This window comes from Eschrichtius robustus, chromosome X (genome assembly GCF_028021215.1).
Source record: "Eschrichtius robustus isolate mEscRob2 chromosome X, mEscRob2.pri, whole genome shotgun sequence".
Classification (NCBI taxonomy): Eukaryota; Metazoa; Chordata; class Mammalia; order Artiodactyla; family Eschrichtiidae; genus Eschrichtius; species Eschrichtius robustus.
Window position 1 is genome coordinate 28895960 of NC_090845.1, and position 20739 is coordinate 28916698.

A 20739-nucleotide genomic window follows, 5' to 3' on the forward strand; every position below is an offset into this window, starting at 1 on the left:
TTAAAAAACTAAAAATAGAACTACCGTACGACCCAGCAATCCCACTACTGGGCATATACCCTGAGAAAACCATAATTCAAAAAGAGTCATGTACCACAATGTTCATTGCAGCTCTGTTTACAATAGCCAGGACATGGAAGCAACCTAAGTGTCCATCAACGGATGAATGGATAAAGAAGATGTGGCACATATATACAATGGAATATTACTCAGCCATAAAGAGAAACGAAATGGAGGTATTTGTAGTGAGGTGGATGCAGTTAGAGTCTGTCATACAGAGTGAAGTAAGTCAGAAAGAGAAAAACAAATACAGTATGCTAACACATATATATGGAATCTAAGGAAAAAAAAAAGTCATGAAGAACCTAGTGGCAAGACGGGAATAAAGACACAGACCTACTAGAGAATGGACTTGAGGATATGGGGAGGGGGGAGGAGTAAGATGTGACAGGGTGAGAGAGTGGCATGGACATATATACACTACCAAATGTAAAATAGATAGCTAGTGGGAAGCAGCCGCATAGCACAGGGAGATCAGCTGGGTGCTTTGTGACTACCTAGAGGGGTGGGATAGGGAGGGTGGGAGGGAGGGAGACGCAAGAGGGAAGAGATATGGGAATGTATGTATATGTATAACTGATTCACTTTGTTATAAAGCAGAAACTAACACACCATTGTAAAGCAATTATACTCCAATAAAGATGTTAAAAAAAAAAGTTATATCCTTTTTGCTCACTGGGAGGTTAAGCCAACAGGTAGTTTACAAACAGAAAATATTCCGACCAATAAGATCAGCCTGTTTCTTAAAAAAAAAAAGTTTTACAGTAAAATACTACACTGTACTTTTGTATTTAATCCCATAGAATACAACTAAAATGAAACATTGCCATATATGATCTCATATTATAGATTTGAAAGTGATGCATATTAAAACATACAATCTATTCTTGCCCATATATATTAATGTATTCAACAACTATGCAAAATACATACAGACTTTGTTACTTAACAATATTATAATGGGCTGCTACTTTTTATATAATATTAAAGTGATGAGTGATGACTTGACACCTTAAAACCAGCGAGAGCAAGTAGTACCTGAACTGTACTGGCTAGACTAGCATGTGACCAAACTCCTGGGACACCCTTGAAACACCCCCACTAAACCACAGATGGCCACAGCTGTGGACTGTGGAGCTGAGTAGGCAGTAACCCTAGATCAAGAAGGAAGAAATATTGAAGGTATAAACCCTACGAATGTCACACTGTTCGAAAGCCACATAAACCAGGAGATTTTGTAGCGTTGAGCCTTTGTTGCCTGTTAGCTTTGCGGGAACTCCTAATTTCTGAAGGCAGTACTGAGACTGGGGGCTGGGGTGGTATGCTTAGCAGTGGAATCACTCTAAGGCTTCCTCCAGTGGTGCAGCTACCCTCCTAATTCAGGAGTGTCAGCATAAGGCACAGTGGGATCTCTTCCTCAAAATGCAGGTGCTGGGATTTCTCTCAACAGAATTCCTCCTTCCAACCAGAGGAAGCTCCCCTAGAGCTCTGCTCTGATGCCACGATTCTCTACGCTCTAGAAAATGACCTCAACACCTAGTGCTTTGTTTCCACAGCCTTCTCTGAGCTCAGCAAATATTCAGGGCTGTTATGGCCCTGACTGTTTACCTCTGCCAAAACTTTAGCTCACTTTCTAAAATAATTACATCACAGGTTATAAACCAGTGGTCTCTGGGCCAAAACCAGCCCACCAATCTGTTTGGTTTGGCCTTGGCATATTAAAAAAACAAAAGGTTGAGCCACACTTTAAAATAGGAAAATTTGACATAAAAATTTGGATATCTAGCTTTTCTCTGAAAAATCAGATCCAGCAATAGTAGTCAATAACTAGCTGAAGCTGAAGCATGGCTCACCTGTTTAGGAAGGACACATGCTCTCCAGCTTGCCTAGTCCCTACACTCCCTTGCGTGTCCCAGACACGGAGGCCTGGCCTTGCTCTTATTCACTGACATACTTGCTGGGTCTGTGACACCTGAAATGTGTTCAACAGAGAGGTTTAAAGATAGTACTGTACATATTAGTCTAGTCTAGTGTGTCTCAACAGTATGCTATTGCTGTGGTAATTTTCTTGTTGAGTGGAGGTTTTGATTTTAGAGCATACTTATTGAGCCATATCTATGTATCAGGCACTGTGCTAAGTGCTTTATCTCATTTAATCCCCATTATCATCCCATGGGAGAGGTAATATCATCATTCACATTTTACAAATGAGGAAATGCAAGGCTCAGAAAGGGTAAATAATTTGCCTGTGGTGACAAAGTTAACAAGCAGAAAGCTAAAACACAAACTTGAAGTCTATGCTTTAGCCATTATTCTCCTGTACTACAGGCTACATGGTAAGATTCTGATGATGTCATAACTCCTAAAGACATCGTAAAGTTTAAACCAAAACTTGCTTTTAAAAAAGAAGAGTTTCTGCACCAGATTGTGAATTCTTCAAGGTAAACAGCCACAAGAAGTGACTGATATTGGAGCATAACAAATGATCTTTTACTGGAGGGGTAAGAGTTCCAATTTCTGGATTTTTCACACATATATGTAAAGATGCTACCAAACAATAAGTGAGAAATAGGAATATGATAGTTATTATTTCCCTTAGAGCCTTCCAAATAATTTCTAAAACTATCATCCTACAGGATTTTCATTACAGTAGAAACCATTTTGAAATAGTCACACATTCACTTCATCTATCTCATATTCTGTTATATTCTCAAAAGAGACTATGGACCAAAATAATATTCATATTAAAAGACTCATCAAAGGCATTTTCAAGTTAAGTATAACCCCCCACCGGAAATAAACAGAAGCATATTCAGATAAAATTTAAGCGTAATACCCCTCCCCACAAGTGAGTATCTATTTGCCAGCTGCTACCTATACAGGACGTACCATACCATACAGGGCCACTCCCCCTGCCTTCCCCCACCAACCGCCCCAACAAAAATAAAGGTATTTGGGATCTCCTCCCAATTCCGAGGTTGGTAACAAAGAGGTAGGATATTAAAAGATAAAGAAAGCTGAATGACCTTATATAGTGGTAACTGAGAAAAGAAATGGGAACGCCTTGATTCTTACTTACTAGAAATATTTTGTTCAATTAAGAATGAATTGGGACTTCCCTGGTGGCACAGTGGTTAAGAATCCACCTGCCAATGCAGGGGACACGGGTTCGAGCCCCGGTCCGGGAAGATCCCACATGCCGCGGAGCAACTAAGCCCGTGTGCAACAACTACTGAGCCTGTGCTCTAGAGCCCGCAAGCCACAACTACTGAGCCTGCATGCCACAACTACTGAAGCCCACGCACCTAGAGCCCGTGCTCCGCAACAAGAGAAGCCACCGCAATGAGAAGCCCACGCACCACAACGAAGAGTAGCCCCCGCTCGCCTCAACTAGAAAAAGCCTGCGCGCAGCAACCAAGACCCAACGCAGCCAAAAATAAATAAATAAATAATTTTTTAAAAAAAAGAATGAATTGGTGGTGGGAGAAAAAATGGTATCTAGGTTAGAGAAATCAAAGGTTTCCTTTAGAAAGTGACTTTAAAAATATCTCAAGAACATTCTAGAAAAGGCAAAATTATAGAGACAGTAAAAAGATCAACGGTTGCCAGAGGTTTGTGGGGAGGAAGGGAGGGTTCATAGGTGAAGCATAGGAGATTTTTAGGGCAGTGAAATTATTCTGTATGATACTGTAATGGTAGATACATGACATTATGCACTTGTCAAAACCCACAGAACTTTATAACACAAAGAATGAACCTTAAAGTATGCAACTTTTAAAAAATCCTTTAGAAAGTCAGGGGGTTCCAGGAAGGAATGGAGACCATATAACAGAATCTAACTGTATTACAAATGTATGAAATAGTATCACTGCAGGGGATGGGGGGAAAGGTGCTGATTGAAGTAACTCTGGAAATGAGTGGAGTCTGTAAGACTAAAGGTAAAAGGAACTGTACATAAGCATTGTATTCTAGCTGATAAAGCTGTTTCCCATGGGGGTACAGGTTAACAATTCTGATATTGTTACCCATCAGGGTATCAGGTTAACAAAACTGATATACAACTATACATGTACACTGGGACTGAACAATTAAGTAAATGGATGGTGAATGGTGGGAGCCAGATTTCTCACTGTTGGAGTGGGAGGTTACAGAAAAGCAAGGGGAGGAGGCTAGAATGACCTATGTAGTAATGGATTAGAACTAGAGACATCAATATGAACCCATGTTTACCTTAATACTGACAGATATATATGCAGAAATGAATGCATAGAGATACTTATAAATATGCATAAATATACAGGTAATATATACACGGGATTTCAGCTAAGAAGGCCTAGAAACAGCAAAACTCTAGTAGCAACAAGCACACCTAGCACCCAGATCTTGATTTCCAATAGCATTCTCTAATAAAAGAGATCTGGACTTTGTGGAGAAACTGCTGATTCTAGAACTGGGATAGGGGATACACAGGATGAGCCTGGAGAATCCTGTATTACCAGAAAGTAAGGAAGTGTCCGAAAAAAACCAAAAAAACCAAAAAACACCCCATGACGATGGGGGCATGTCAGAGTGACACAGGAGCCAACCAAAAGAGCTCCCAATGGCCAAAACAGCAAAAATTTGAGCAACAAAATAAATAAGGTAGTATTGGATTATGACCCAAAATATAAAGCAAATATCTGTAAGCCCATACTGACATAAAGAAATGACTGAATAAATAAATAAATAAATGGGAGAGAAGAGACAATCTCCCATGGAGAATTCCCAGTAACTTATGTAGAATAGCCTCAAGGAGATGGAGCAGAACTTCCCACTCCTTAAGTGTGGACTACACTTAGTGACTTATTTCCAAACAACACAGCATGGAACAGAGTTTTTACCAAAAATAAAAAAGTAACTTTAGAGTGGAGAAACCTGACAAACATATTCTCAGCCAGGTGACCAGAGTCAACATTAACAGTGATAAATCATGATGATAGTATGTACCCTTGATATAATGTAATGAGAATGGCACTTTACCTCCGTGGTCTTCCTCCTAAAAACCCATAACCCCAGTCTAACCATGAGAAAAACATCAAATAAATCCAACTGAGGGACACTCTACAAAATACCTGATCAAATTCTCCTCAAAACTGACAAGGTCATCAAAACAAGGGAAGTCTGAGAAACTGTCACAGTCAAGAGGAGCCTAAGGAGACGTGACGATAACTGTAATACAGGGCCCTGGTGGGATCCTGAAAGAGAAAAAATACATTAGGTAAAAACTAAGGAAATCTGCATAAAGTATAGATTTTAGTTAATAACACTTTTAATATTGGCTAACTAACTGTAACAAATATACCATGCTAATGTCAGCTGTTAATAATAAAGGAAACTGGGTGCAGGGTATAAAGGAACTGTCTGTATTATCTCCTCAATTTTTCTGAAAAATTAAAACTGTTCCAAAAAAGTAAAGTCTATTTTTTAAAAAATTTAAAAATTACCCTGGCACTGGACTCTTATTCACATCTCCAGCTCTCAAAGCATCTTCTTTTCAGTAGACTGGAAATCTGACAAAATGAGGAGCTAAGTTATCCTTTAATTAACTTCCTAACTCAATACGGAAAAATGACAAAAACTCATAGACTTCTGGTGACTTAAAGTAACAGCAGACAGGATGCTAGACCACACTTTTAGGGCAAGCAGTTCCTTCCCAAGTATCATCACAAACGGAACCTTCTTTTCCTTTAGGTCACAAATATCTTCTACAGTAATTAAATTCTACATTTGTCTTTCTGAGAGCACTTCAGAAAGACAAAAAGATAGTCCACTGCCTGTTTTCTTAAGGCTTTTGTAGCACACCTGGTTGTGACTTACCATCATGAGCCCTCCATTCTATCTAGAGAAGAAAGGATGAAGCCCAGGACTACCCAGCATGTACAAAATTTTCAATTGCATAGCCAAAATAGTATACAACTTTTTAAAAACTGCTACTTAAAAAAAAAAAAGCCCTTATTGGCTTATTTTGACAGATGAGCACTCTCTCTCTCCACCATTTAGAAACTATCTTTGTTCTCGGTAAACCTAATAATTCAATGTTAACCTTATCATTTTAGGGCAAATATTGGCTTGTATCAGAGCCATCATGCATACAAGTTTCTAATTAATCTATTGACTCAACCTCATTTTATAACCACAGTAGAGCTAAAATAACATAGCTTGTTTATAATGTATTTTTTTAGCACTTTACTATACTTTTTCTTACTTTTTAGCTTCTCAGTTACTTTATCTTAAACAGTACCTGAAAAATGAACTTCAAGTATGAGCAAGAAGTACTTGCACCTACATGAAGGCTGTTTTGACCACGTGAAACAGCCTTTTCTGATCTCTGATATGACAATGCAAAATCCACCCCACATTCATGTTAACCTTCTCCCCATCAACTTGAATCAGAACAGTTTTCTCTCCTTCCTAAATGCCTACAAAAGTTATTGTCTGTTTGTTACTACCAGCACTTGAAATAATGTTTATCAACTTTTTATTTTCCTCTAGGTTTTATAACTGTAAACCTTGAGAATGAAAACCAAACATGTTCTTTGACCTATAGTGCCTTGTGCACACAAAATACTTTGTATAAATGAAAAAATATAGGACTTTCAAATGACTGCAAATCTAATTTGTTCTGGTTGAGGTATTCCAAGGTCTTTATTAGGTCAATTATTAAATGACATTTTCTAAGAAGACACAGTACAGCCTATTGGTAACATATGCCAGAGGCAAATCATCTTGGCATTTTATTACTTAAAGAGATTTCTTAGAACAGTGTTTTACAAATGGTGGGTTGTAACCTATTAGTAAATTGTATGATAAACTTACTAGGTGATGACAAGTATTTAAGAAAAAAAAAAAAAAGAAACATAACAGAAAATATCAGAGTACTTCACACATAGTACAGTAAATATTGACTCAAAAAACTTGTACGTATGTACTAGATCATGATTAAAATGTATTTCTTACTATGCGTTGCTTTGAGAAATACTGACTTAGAATATGGTGAGATATTCTGGGTTATGTAAGAAAAATATTTACTACCTTTCATTTTTACTATTACCTGAATAAATGGCACCTTTCTAATTAACAAAGTGGAGTTATTTGAGAAACATCTGAATATGAAAGCTGAAACAACTCTCTGTTATGAATTTTTGTGTGACTTTATTTTTCTCAAAAGCAACCTCGATCTGTTTTGTGTAGCTCCCTCACATACTTTAGGAGGCTCCTGCCTTCTCAAAGATAAAAAAAAAAGAGTCATCAGTCTCACTAACCCAGAAATTCAAGATCACAAACTGTGGGAATTTCCAACTGGAAGGGTTTGAAATATTAACAAAAATGCCATTTATAATCATTTATTTTAAAATGTCTAACCTTCAATACTCCTGAACCCACTGTTCATTCATTTAATAAGATCTGAGTACTCGGCTTGGAGATACAGAAGGCCCATGCCCTCAAAGTGAGAGAAATGCACTGAGAGATATAATAGAGTAGGATTAAGTCCTGTAAGTTCTCAGAAAAAGAAATAATTAATTAAGGTAGGACCATAAAAAGGAGTGCGGGGGAAAGCTTCATGGAAGCTGGGTTGCAAAGAGCAGGATTTTTAAAAATAAAAACAATAGGATTATAAACCTGGAAGGAAATCTACACATCATCTAATGTAGTGTTTCTCAACTGGGGATGATTTTGTCCCACAAGGCACATTTGGCAATGTCTGGAGACATTTTTGGTTGCCATACTGGGGAGGGGTGCTATTGGGATTTGGTGGGCAGAGGCCAGGGATACTGCTAATCATCCTACAGTACACAGGACAGCCCCTGACAACAAAGAATTATCCAGCTCAGTATGTCAATAGTGCCGAGGCTGAGAAACCCTGAACCCAACCTCAGTACGATCCTCTTGTTTTACACAAGACGATAACTGAAGGTTAGATGGATTTAAAAACTTGCTAGAAAGCCAGGACTACAAAAACAGGCCTCATAACATCTTGTCCAGTGTTTAATTCACAACATACACCCACATATGTTATTATAATAGAAAACAGATGTTAAAAAGAATGGGAACATTATTATAAGGTGGAAAAATAAACTATCTAGAAATCAAAGCTGATACTGCTATATAGCCTTTCTTGACATAGATCTACTAATGGAATTATACCACAATACAATTTTAAAAATTATACCCTTATTTTTTCATAATACTAAACCTTTCATCTATACTACTCATTTACTGATCATGTATCTGAGACTAAGAAATATTACAATAAAAACCAGGAAGTTGGAAGATCAGCATATGCATGCACACCCCGTTACTCTTTGGGGCAGGTCTTTCAAACTCCACCAGCTCCAACCACTGGGGGTCTGGGACCTGGGTGGGATTAGCCCCTTATATTCAAAATCAACTGCTAAGTTACTCTTTCATTTGCTGATAAAGTTTCTAATAGTAAATAAACCGTACAAAGAACTTGCTTTGGGTCCTGATTTAGGGCCTAAATTTAAACATATGAAACTACCTGGACATCTATCTTTTATTTTTTCATCCTTGCTCTTATATGTACAAGAGATGGGGGCGAGGGGGTGGAGTAAACAAACATGTTAACAGCAATACAGATTAGTTTTCAAAAAACTAATCTGCTCTAATATAACTACAAAAATAGACAAACACACAGATAAACATTCCTTACCTCCAATGTTTCAACTGGTGAAACTTCAACTAAAATACCTTGTCCAGTTTGACACGCAGCAACAATTCACGGTAAAAAACTTGAAGAAAAGGCTGAAGACACTGTCCTAGGTAAACGAAAGACCAAAGTGGTAATATTCAAACTGTGAAAGGCTTAAGGAAGGCCGTATGAGCAAGTGATACAGTATACAAATAAAATGTCACGAAAAAGGAAAGCAGCCATTTGTATACCTTTACCACCTGAAATTTCAGTGAATGAAGTTTATGTTCAGTCAGTAACAAAAAGTTCCCCTGACTGCCTGAGCCACCCTGCTCCCCTTCCTAGTCAGTCACCTCTAATCCCTAAGGCAGAGCTGACAACAGCAGAGGGGATGGCCAAAGCTTTTCTGAGGTTTTGGCTTCAGAGAAAGCTGGCAAGAACTTTAGCTGCATCCCTGGCAAACCATCAGGGGTCCTTGCAGCTCCGCATGAAATACTAGTCATTAAATTTGAATGGGTTTGATTACAAAACTGTGCTAAGACCCTTTAAGGGCCATACGTCCTTAAATTTAAATGACTCTATACTGCATCTATACGGAATCTATATTGAGTCTAATTTATTCTCTGGGAAAGTAGAAGAATGTTTGAAATTTCCACACCCCAAGTGAGCACCACACCCTCAGTACAAAGCCCAACAGTGAAGGGGGTATATTTTTTTTCCTTTGTATTCCTTTCCTTTCCCCACCATCCACCCTCTACTATAGCTTCTCAAGAGAATTTGAACTGCTCACTCAGGACTGGGAGGCCCTCCCCATAACCCAACCCACAAAATCACTAATCTACCACTCAAGAATAACTTTAACTTCCTCAAGAAGGAAAAAAAATACTTTACTATAGGCCTTAGTGAAATAATATAAAGAGTCTTACTAGCTAAAAAAGAAAGCAGAGTCTTCTTTCCCCAGTAGAGGGTATTAACAACTCAAGAACTAACTAGATATTTTAGGTTAACCAACTAGCCTTAGTGAATGAGGCAAAAGTTCTTCCAGAGAGAAAAGTTTCAGCTAATAATGGCAGAAGTAACCAAATTAGAACGCTCACAATTTGGCAATTTTTAATTTAATAACTAATCCATGCAATTGTAATCGATGAATGGTAAAAGCATTAGGGTGAAAGGTGGGGCTTCATGAAGGGATCAGGCTGTCAACACCTGAACTCTTGCATAAATCAAACAAACCAACTACAAAACAAATTTTTTTAGACAACTGGGAAAACTTGAACGTGGACTAATAAGTATTATATACGCAATTAAGGAATCATTACCAGGTGTGTTGTATATGACAATGCATTGTGGTTATGTAAGAAAATGTGTTGTTTTAGATACATGTCATTTAGGGATGAAATAATGTCTTGGATACGCCATAAATTCTCAGCAAAATAAAAAGCAATAGGGAGAAGATGAAACAAGTATGGAGAAATGTTGATGTCTGCAGCACAGAGGTTCACTGAACTTTTTGTGTACATTTGGAAATGTTCACAAATAAAAATTTAAAAATAAAACCAATCAACTAGGAGTCACTACAGAGTCCTTTAAGGAGAAAAAAAACCAATGTATTCAAAATAATACTTAAAAGCTGATGATTTTCATTCTTTTGTACAGAGATCACAGAAAAAGAAGCTAAAGATATAAAACTACTGAGAAGGTTCTTAAGGCAGTCCAGAGATAAAATCCTTAAAGAGCCAAAACCATTATATTTAAACGTCAATTAACATTAACTAATATTATGATTAATAATTATATTAATTAGTAATTATAATTATCAGCATAACTTATAATTAATTATAATGTTAAGTATAAACTTAAATATTTACTGAATCTTATTATATGCAAGGTCCTGCAATAAGTGATAAAGCAGGGATTCCCTGGTGGCGCAGCGGTTAAGAATCCGCCTGCCAATGCAGGGGACATGGGTTCGAGCCCTGGTCAGGGAAGATCCCACATGCCACAGAGCAACTAAGCCCGTGCGCCACAACTACTGAGCCTATGCTCTAGAGCCCATGAGCCTCAACTACTGAGGCCCGCATACCTAGAGCCCGTGCTCCACAATGAGAAGCCACCGCAATGAGAAGCCCGCGTGCCACAATGAAGAGTAGCCCCCGCTCACCGCAACTAGAGAAAGCCCGCGTGCAGCAAAAAAGACCCAACTCAGCCAAAAATAAATAATAAATAAATTTTAAAATTTATTAAAAAAAATAAGTGATAAAGCACAAGGGTGAAGCCCATGCCCTGACTTTTTTTTTTTTAATTGCCCATGCCCTGTCATAAAGCTTACTCTTGAGCTGGTGAAAAAGAACACATGTACTCTGCACCCTGATAACAAAAAGAGTTCAAAGAAGGGAGAGATGAATTCATGTAAATCAAGTTTACTGAAGAAAAATAAAGTGGACAACAGAAAAGATGCAGGATTAAAAGAGAAGGAAAAGGGAAAAGTGCAAAGGTTTGAAATAGGACATTCAAAAGATACTGGTACCACTCACAATTCTACCAACATTTTAAAGCATGACAGTTTTGTGAGTGAGATGGGGAGAAAACTAATGAATAAACTTCCAAGAAAAGAGTCCTTGGATAGGGACAAAATAAAAAAACAAACCACACACTGACACAATAGTTCTCAAGAGAAAATGGAGTATTACTAAATTTGAGGAGGTGGCATCCTCATACCCTTCAACAAGTAGTAACTGAACACTATGTAATTGAACATGCTCCAAGCAAACAAGGGCATTTGACATCCACAGTCCTAATGTAAGATAACTGTTCAAGGTTTTCATTACAAGGATGTTGACAATGAGATGTGAGTACCATTCAGAAGCAGAAGCACCACCAGATATATGGCAGCACTGACTCTACTGCTAGGAAAAGGGTCTGAGGCAGAAAAGCTTTTTGCTCTCCTTAAGATTCAGAGGATCAGACCAAACAAGACTTTGGCTAGGATCTTATAAAGAGCGATTAGAAAAGAAAGGAAGGCTTACAGAAAATATCCAGTAAGGAAGTTAGAGAGTTTGAGTCTAACCATAAGAGTGACAAGAAAGATGGCAAGTGCATTGGAAAGAAAAGAGGCATCTTTCTTAGAATCAGAAAAATTGAGGCATTCATAAAGAGAGGGAAAGGGACTGAGTATACATGTGGGGTGAGAAAGGACTAGTGACAAAGCAAGCTTTCCAACAGGGCAGAGGAGGTGGCAAATTCCAGGGCTGGTGTGACCATATTCTAGAAATGGGGTGGGCTGAGAGGCAGTGAGGATGGGATATGAAGGAGTAATATCCCAATTGTCTCAATCTTCAGGACATGAGTCATGAGGTCATTATATTACATGGTGTACAGAAAGAAGAAAGCATAACGTGACAAAACTGGGAAGTCAGTGAGCATCTACAGGCAAGCGTTAACAGGCCACAACAGCTGAAATAAAACACTGTAATAATCATAGACGACATAAGCCACTCACCAGATGTGGAGCCACAGACAAGTTACTTAACCTCTCTTAGGCCCTGTTTCCAAATCCTTTGCTTAATACCACACCTCACAAAATGTTGTAGGAATTAATTTACATAGAAGGAAAATGTCTGTAACTTGTAAAGCATCATATTCATTCAAGAGGATGCTCGAGAGCTTTCATAATACAGCAAACAAGAATCTCAGCAGAACTGCCTCCTTTTTTTCTATTTCACAAGGACAGATATATATTATGTCTACAAATATGTACACTAAAACAGAAGTCATGACAGTTATAGTATAACTACAAAAGCATTCTTTTCTATGAGAGGAAAATAAAACTTAGTTGATATTGTACATCCCAACTTCAATAGTAATTAAGAGGGATTTCATGTTCTAAAAGTCATTCCAGAGACTTATTTTTAACTGAAACTTAAATACAATAAACCTGTCCACTGTCAAGGACTAGAAACTGCCCTAGGTGGAAGAGACTAAAATCCTGAATCCTGAATAATCAGGTAACAACTTATTTATAATTTCACACACACACACAATGTAACCTTTTAATTAAAATGTGCAAAGTTATCCAAGTGAGTACAGCTACATAAAACAAAATAAAACATAATTTAAAGCGAACTAGGGGCTGAGTCTGACCTAGAAAACAAGACAAAATCATGTTCTGCCATAAAGAGCCAATGGGAAGACTCCTTCTCTTGGTTATGGCATATTAGGTAATTTGAACCAATCTTTCCACTTTAGACAAATAATAAAAGTTGGACAAAATGTAAGAAATGACTTGCTTAAAGGATCAAAGAGCCAACAGGATAGTGCCTTCAGATCCATTAAAGGACTGGAATTCAGAGAGGTGAGCACAACAATCCAGAAGAAACCAGAAGTTAAACCGTACCTGACAGCTGGGTAGGCCCAGAGGGACAAAAGGAAAATCCTCTTCACTACCCTCATGTTAGGAACCTAAAGGGCTGCACCTTAGAAATATGGGTGAACCGGAAATTAAACAGTCCATAAATTGAAAGCAATTTAGCCTTGAGTCATCCAGTTGGCCCAGAAAAATCTCAAAAGCTGAGATTTGACTAAGTAATCCTAGATTCTCTCAAGCAGATGCCACCCCCCCCCCCCAAAAAATCCTTCCTGGAAGATATCATCCTGGTCTCAAATGATTTCTCAAGTAATTTTTCAAATCCAATGCCCAGCAAACAATTAAAGACAACTGGGCACATGGGAAAACAATAAACATAAGATCAAAAGCCACAGAAACATAAAACAATAAACACTCACAGAGACTCCAAATATTGGAATTATGAAACAAACACTTTGGTTCAAGGAAATGGAAACCAAACTTAAAAGTCTCAGCAATGAACTAGAAACTATAAAAAGTGATATACCAGGTTTTTATAAGAAACAAACAAATTTTGTTACTGAAAAATACAAAAACTGAAATTAATCATCCAATGAACAGGTTTAACAGCCAATGGACACAGACACTGAATCAGAGACAAGTCAGTGGAAAAAAAGCTCAGAATAAATACAGGATAAGCAACATGGGGATATGGTATGAAGGTATAACATCTGACACAGTTAACTGGAATTCCAGAAGGAAAGGAGAGACAGTATGGGGTAGAAGCAAAATTTGAATGGCTGAAAATTTCCAAAAAAGATTAAAAAATGTCAAACCACAAATTTAAGGATGTCAATGAATTCCTAGCTGAAAATCAGCAGACAAAGAAAAAGTTAAAAGCATCCCGAGGGGGAAAAAGATTACTTCCAAAGAAGCAACAGTTTACATGGATAGCTTAATTCTCAACAACAAAAATGGAAGCTAAAAGACACATGTAATGGAATCCCTAAGTAGCAGAAAGAAAAACAACTGCCAACCAAGTATTCCACGGCAGAGAAAACACCCATCAAGAATGAAAATTAAGGGGGCGGAGACACAATGGTGCAGTAGAAGAAAGTGAACTGACCTTTTCTTACGAAAACACCAAAATCACAACTAACTGCTGAATGACCATCGACAAAAAAATGCTGGAACCTCCCAAAAAAGATATCCTACATCCAAAGACAAAGAAGAAGTCACAGTGAGATGGTAGGAGGGGCACAATCGCAATAAAATCAAATCCCATACCCGCTGGGTGGGTGACCCACAAATTGGAGAATAATTATACCACAGAAGTTCTGCCACAGGAGTGAAAGTTTTGAGCCCCACGTCAGGCTCCCCAGGCTGAGAGTCTGGCAACGGGAGGAGGAGCCCTGAGAGAATCTAGCTGTGAAGGCCAGTGGGGTTTGATTGCAGGAACTCCACAGGACTGGGGGAAACAGAAACTCCACTCTCAGAGGGGGAACACAAGGTCTCGTGTGCACCACCCAGGGAAAAAAACCAGTGACCTCATAAGAGCCTGGGCCAGACCTTCCTGCTGGTATTGCAGGGTCTCCTGCAGAGGTGGGGGGCTGCTGTGGCTCAATGCAGGGACAAAGACACTGGTGGCAGTAGTTCTGGGGAGTACTCATTGGCATGTGCCCTCCTGGAAGCTGCCATCTTCTAACCAAGACCTGGCCCCACCCAACAGCCTATACGCTCCAGTGCTGGGATGCCTCAGACCAAACAACCAACAGAGCAGGAACACAGTCCCACCCATCAGCAGACAGGCTGCTTAAAGTCTTCCTGTGCCCACAGCTGCCCCATAAGCACAACCCCTGACATGGCCCTGCCCACTAGAGGGACAAGACCCAGCTGCACCTACCAATGGGCAGGAACCAGTTGCTCCCACCAGGAAGCCTGCACAAGCCTCTGAGACAGGCTCATCCACCAGGGGGCAAACAGCAGAAGCAAGAACTACAACTGTGCAGCCTGCGGAATGGAAACAGTAATCACAGAAAGTAAGACAAAATGAGACAGTAGATGAATCTGTCCCAGGTGTTGGAACAAGATAAAACCCCAGAAGAACAACTAAGTGAAGTGGAGACAGGCAATCGACCCAAAAAAGAATTCAGAGTAATGATAGTAAAGATGATCCAAGATCTCAGAAAAAGAATGGAGGAACAGATCGAGAAGATACAAGAAATGTTTGACAAAGACCTAGAAGAGCTAAAGAACAAACAAACAGATTAATAATACAACAACTGAAATAAAAAATACACTAGAGGAAACCAATATCACAATAAGTTAGGCAGAAAAAAGGATAAATGAGCTGGAAGACAGAATGGTGGAAATCACTACTACAGAATACGATAAAGAAAAAAGAATGAAAAGAAATGAAGACAGTCTAAGAGACCTCTGCGGAAACATTAAACGCAACAACAATCACATTAGAGGGGTCCCAGAAGGAGAAAAGAGAGATAAAGGACCTGAGAAAATACCTGAAGAGATGATAGCTGAAAACTTCCCTATCTTGGGAAAGGAAACAGTCACCCAAGTCCAGGAAGCACAGAGAGTCCCAGGCAGGATAAACCCAAGGAGGAACATGTAGAGACACATAACAATCAAATTGAGAAAAATTAAAAACAAAGAAAAAATATTAAAAGCAAAAGGGAAAAGCAACAAATAATATACAAGGGAACTCCCGTAAGGTTATCAGCTGATTTCTCAGCAGAAACTCTGCAGGCCAGAAGGGAGTGTCATGATATATTTAAAGTGATGAAAGAGAAGGACCTACAACCAAGAACACCCAACAATGCTCTCATTCAGATTCAACAGAAAAATCAAAAGCTTTACAGACAAGGAAAAGCTAAGAGAATTCAACATCACCAGACCAACTTTGCAACAAATACTAAAGGAACTTCTCTAGGCGGAAAAGAAAAGGCCACAACTACAAACAAGTATATACAAATGAGAAAGCTCACTAGTAAAGGCGAACATACAGTAAAGGTAGGAAATCATCTACACACAAATATATTATCAAAACCGGCAATGGTGAGGAGAGCACAAATGCAGGAAACGGGAAATACGTTTCAAATTAAGAGACCAGCAGCTTAAAACGATCTTGTTTATATATACAGACTGCTATAGCAAAACTTCATGGGAACCGCAAACCAAAAATCTACAACAGATACATACACAAAACAGAAAAAGCAGGGAATTCCCTGGCGGTCCAGCGGTTAAGGCTCCGTGTTCCCACTGCAGGGAGCACAGGTTCGATCCCACATACCATGTGGCAAAACCAAAAAACAGGAGAGAGAGACAGAGAGAGAAAGCTATCCAAACACAACACTAAACAAAGATCAGAGCAGAAATAAATGAAATAGAAATGAAGAAAAAAACAGAAAAGATCAATAAAACTAAAAGCTGGTTCTTGGAAAAGATAAACAAAATTGATAGACCTTTAGCCAGACTCATGAAGAAAAACAGGGAAAAGGCTCAAGTCAATAAAATTAGAAATGAAAAAGGAGAAGGTACAACAGACACCACAGAAATACAAAGAATCGTAAGAGACTACTACAAACAACTATATGCTAATAAAATGGACAACCTAGAAGAAATGGACAAATTCTTAGAAAATACAATCACCCAAGACTGAACCAGGAAGAAATAGTAAATATGAGCAGTCCAATCACAAGTACTGAAATTGAAACTGTGATTTAAAAACTCCCAACAAACAAAAGCCCAGGACCACATGGCTTCACAGGCAAAATCTATCAAACATTTAGAGAAGAGTTAACGCCTATCCTTCTGAAACTTCTCCAAAAATTGCAGAGGAAGGAACACTCCAAAACTCATTCTATGAGGCCATCATCACCCTGATACCAAAACTAGACAAAAATAATACAAAAAAAAGAAAATTACAGGCCAATATCACTAATGAACATAGACATAAAAATCCTTAACAAATTACTAGCAAACTGAATACAACAACACAATAAAAGGATCCTACAGCGCGATCAAGTGGGATTTATCACAGGGATGCAACGATTTTTAAATATCCATAAGTCAATCCGTGTGATACACCACATCAACAAACTGAAGAACAAAAACCACATGATCATCTCAATAGATGCTGGAAAAGCTTTTGAAAAAATTCAACACCCATTTATGATAAAACTCTCCAGAAAGTGGGCACAGAGGGAACTTACGTCAACCTAATAGAGGCCATATACGACAAACATATATACAGCTAACAACATACTCAACAGTGAAAAGCTGAAAGCATTTCCTCCAAGATCATGAACAAGACAAAGATGTCCACTCTCACCACTTTTATTCAACATAGTTTTGGAAGTCCTAACCACGGCAATCAGAGAAGAGAAAAAATAAAAAGAATACAAATCGGAAAAGAAGTAAAACTGTCACTGTTTGCAGATGACATGACACTACATATAGAAATCCTAAAGATGCTACCTAAATCCTAAAGAAAACTACTAGAGCTCATCAGTGAATTCGGTGAAGTAGCAGGATACAAAATTAACGCACAGAAATCTCTTGCATTCCTATACACTACTGATGAAAACTCTGAAAAAGAAATTAAGGAAACACTCCCATTTACGACTGCAACAAAAAGAAGAAAATACCTAGGAATAAACCTAACTAAGGAGACAAAAGACCTGTATGCAGAAAACTGTAAGACACTGATGAAAGAAATTAAAGATGATACAAACAGATAGAGAGATATACCATGTCCTTGGATTGGAAGAATCAACATTGTGAAAATGACTATGCTACCCAAAGCAATCTACAGATTCAATGCAATCCTTATCAAACTACCAATAGCATTTTTCACAGAACTAGAACAAAAAATTTCACAATTTGTATGGAAACACAAAAGACCCCGAATAGCCAAAGCAATCTTGAGAAAGAAAAACGGAGCTGGAGGAATCAGGCTCCCCAACTTCAGACTATACTACAAAGCTACAGTAATCAAGACAGTATGGTACTGGCACAAAAACAGAAATATAGATCAATGGAACAAGATAGAAAACCCAGAAATGAACCCAAGCACCTATGGTCAATTAAACTAAAACAAAGGAGGCAAGACTATACAACAGAGAAAAGACAGCCTCTTCAATAAGTGGTGCTGGGAAAACTGGACAGCTACATGTAAAAGAATGAAATTAGAATATTCTTTGATACCATACACAAAAATAAACTCAAAATGAATTAAAGAGCTAAATGTTAAGACCTGATACTATAAAACTCTTAGACAAAGACATAGAAAGAACACCCTTTGACATAAATCACAGCAATATCTTTTTCGATCCATCTACTAGAGTAATGGAAATAAAAACAAAAATATACAAATGGGACCTAATGAAACTCAAAAGCTTTGGGAAAGCAAAGGAAACCATAAACAAAACATAAAGACAACCCACAGAATGGCAGACAATATTTGCAAACGATGCAACTGACAAGGGATTGATCTCCAAAATCTACAAACAGCTCATGCAGCTCAATATCAAAACAAACCCAAACAACCCAATCAAAAAATGGGCAGAAGACCTAAATAGACATTTCTCCAAAGAAGACATACATACAGCCAAGAGACACAGGAAAAGATGCTCAACATTGCTAATTATTAGAGGAACGTGAATCAAAACTACAATGATATATCACCTCATACCATTCAGAACGGCCATCATCAAAAATTCTACAAACAATAAATGGTGGAAAGGGTGTGGAGAAAAGGGAACCCTCCTACACTTTGTGTGGGAATGTCAATTGGTACAGCCACTATGGAGAACAGTATGGAGGTTCCTTAAAAAACTAAAAACAGAGCTACCATATGATCCAACATTCCCACTCCTAGGCATATATCTGGAGAAAATTATGGTTCAAAAGGATACAGGCACCCCAATGTTCACTGCAGTGCTGTTTACAACAGCCAAGTCTTGGAAGCAACCTAAATGTCCATCGACATATGAATGGATAAAGAAGACGTGGTACATATATACAATGGAATATTAATCAGCTATTAAAAAGAATGAAATAATGTCATTTGCAGCAACATGGATGGACCTGGAGATTATGATACTGAGTGAAGTAAGTCAGACAGAGAAAGACAAATATATGATATCGCTTACATGCAGACTCTAAAACAAATGATACAAATGAAATTATTTACAAAACAAACAGACTCACAGACTTAGAGAACGAACTTATGGTTACCAGGAGGGTGAGGGTGAGGGTGAGGGTGAGGGTGAGGGTGAGGGTGAGGGTGAGGGGAAGGGATAGTTAGAGAGTTTGGGATTGACATGTACACACTGCTATATTTAAAATGGATAACCAGTACTTCCCTGGTGGTCCAGTGGTTACAACTCTGTGCTTCCACTGCAAGGGCTGAAGGTTCAATCCCTGGTCAGGGAACTAAGATCCCACATGCCGCCCAGTGCAGCCAAAATAAAAGGGTAACCAACAAGGACCTACTGTATAGCACAGCAAACTCTGCTCAATATTATGTAACAACCCAAATGGGAAAGGAACTTGAAAAAGAATAGATACGTGTATATGTATAACTGAACCACTGTGCTGTACAAGTGAAACTATCACAACACTGTTAGTCAACTGTACTCCAATATAAAAGAAAAAGTTTAAAAAAATTCAAAGTTTGAGATTGGCATATACACACTACTGTATTTAAAATAGATAACCAACAGGGACACACTGTATAGCACACGGAACTCTGCTCAATATTCTGTAATAACCTAAATGGGAAAAGAATTTGAAAAACAATACATACATTTAAGAAAAAAAGAATGAAAATGAAATATATTTTCTGACAAATAAAAACAGAGTTCACATCCAGCAGAACTCCACTAAAAAATCATAAAGCAAAAAAAACTGACCCAAAATGGAAGGTCACAGATGCAGAAATGAAGAACCATGAAAGTTTACGTAAGCATGTGAAAAATCTAATGGGGCATTGATTGTATAAAATAATAATGTTCTGTGGGGTTTAAAATACGTACAGAAACTTATCTCCCAACCCATTAAATTATATACATGGAATATGTACAGCTTTTTGTAAAAAAATATACATACAGAATATTAAGTTACAGGACAAGAGCATGAATGTCAGGAGATCGGTAAATGGAACAGAGGTATTTTAACGTTCTTGCTTCAACCAGGAGGAAGATAAAATTATCAGTTAACACTAGACTTTGATAAGTGACCTATGCATGCTGTAAGTGCGAGTGCAATCATGAAAATAATTAAAATGAATATGTGATATCTGAACCAATAAAGGAAAATTGATATAAAAATAATCAAATCAAAGGAAGAGAAAAATAAAGAACAGGTGGGACAAAAATGTGCTGGTGTATTTAATCTCAAAATGTCAGTACTTACATTAAATACAAATGGACTAAATGTTCCCAAAAAAGAAAAAGATTATCAGACTTAAAAAAACAATCTACAAACATATGCTGCTTTCAAGAGACCCATTTAAACATAAGAATACAGAAAGGCTGAAAGTAAAAGGATAAAAAAATATATCATGGGCTTCCCTGGTGGCGCAGTGGTTGAGAGTCTGCCTGCTAATGCAGGGGACACGGGTTCGGGC

General features: G+C 38.1%; 1 protein-coding gene across 1 annotated transcript in view; it reads right to left on the minus strand.

Annotated features, from left to right (window-relative positions):
• Positions 1–20739, minus strand: part of TAB3 (TGF-beta activated kinase 1 (MAP3K7) binding protein 3) — a 105384-nt gene that overhangs the window by 60913 nt on the left and 23732 nt on the right. The window contains exons 2-3 of the mRNA XM_068533702.1: positions 8771–8876; positions 5172–5294 (exon numbers count right to left, since the gene is read on the minus strand). The gene's annotated coding sequence lies outside the window, so the exon portion shown is untranslated. The remainder of the gene's footprint in view (positions 1–5171; positions 5295–8770; positions 8877–20739) is intronic.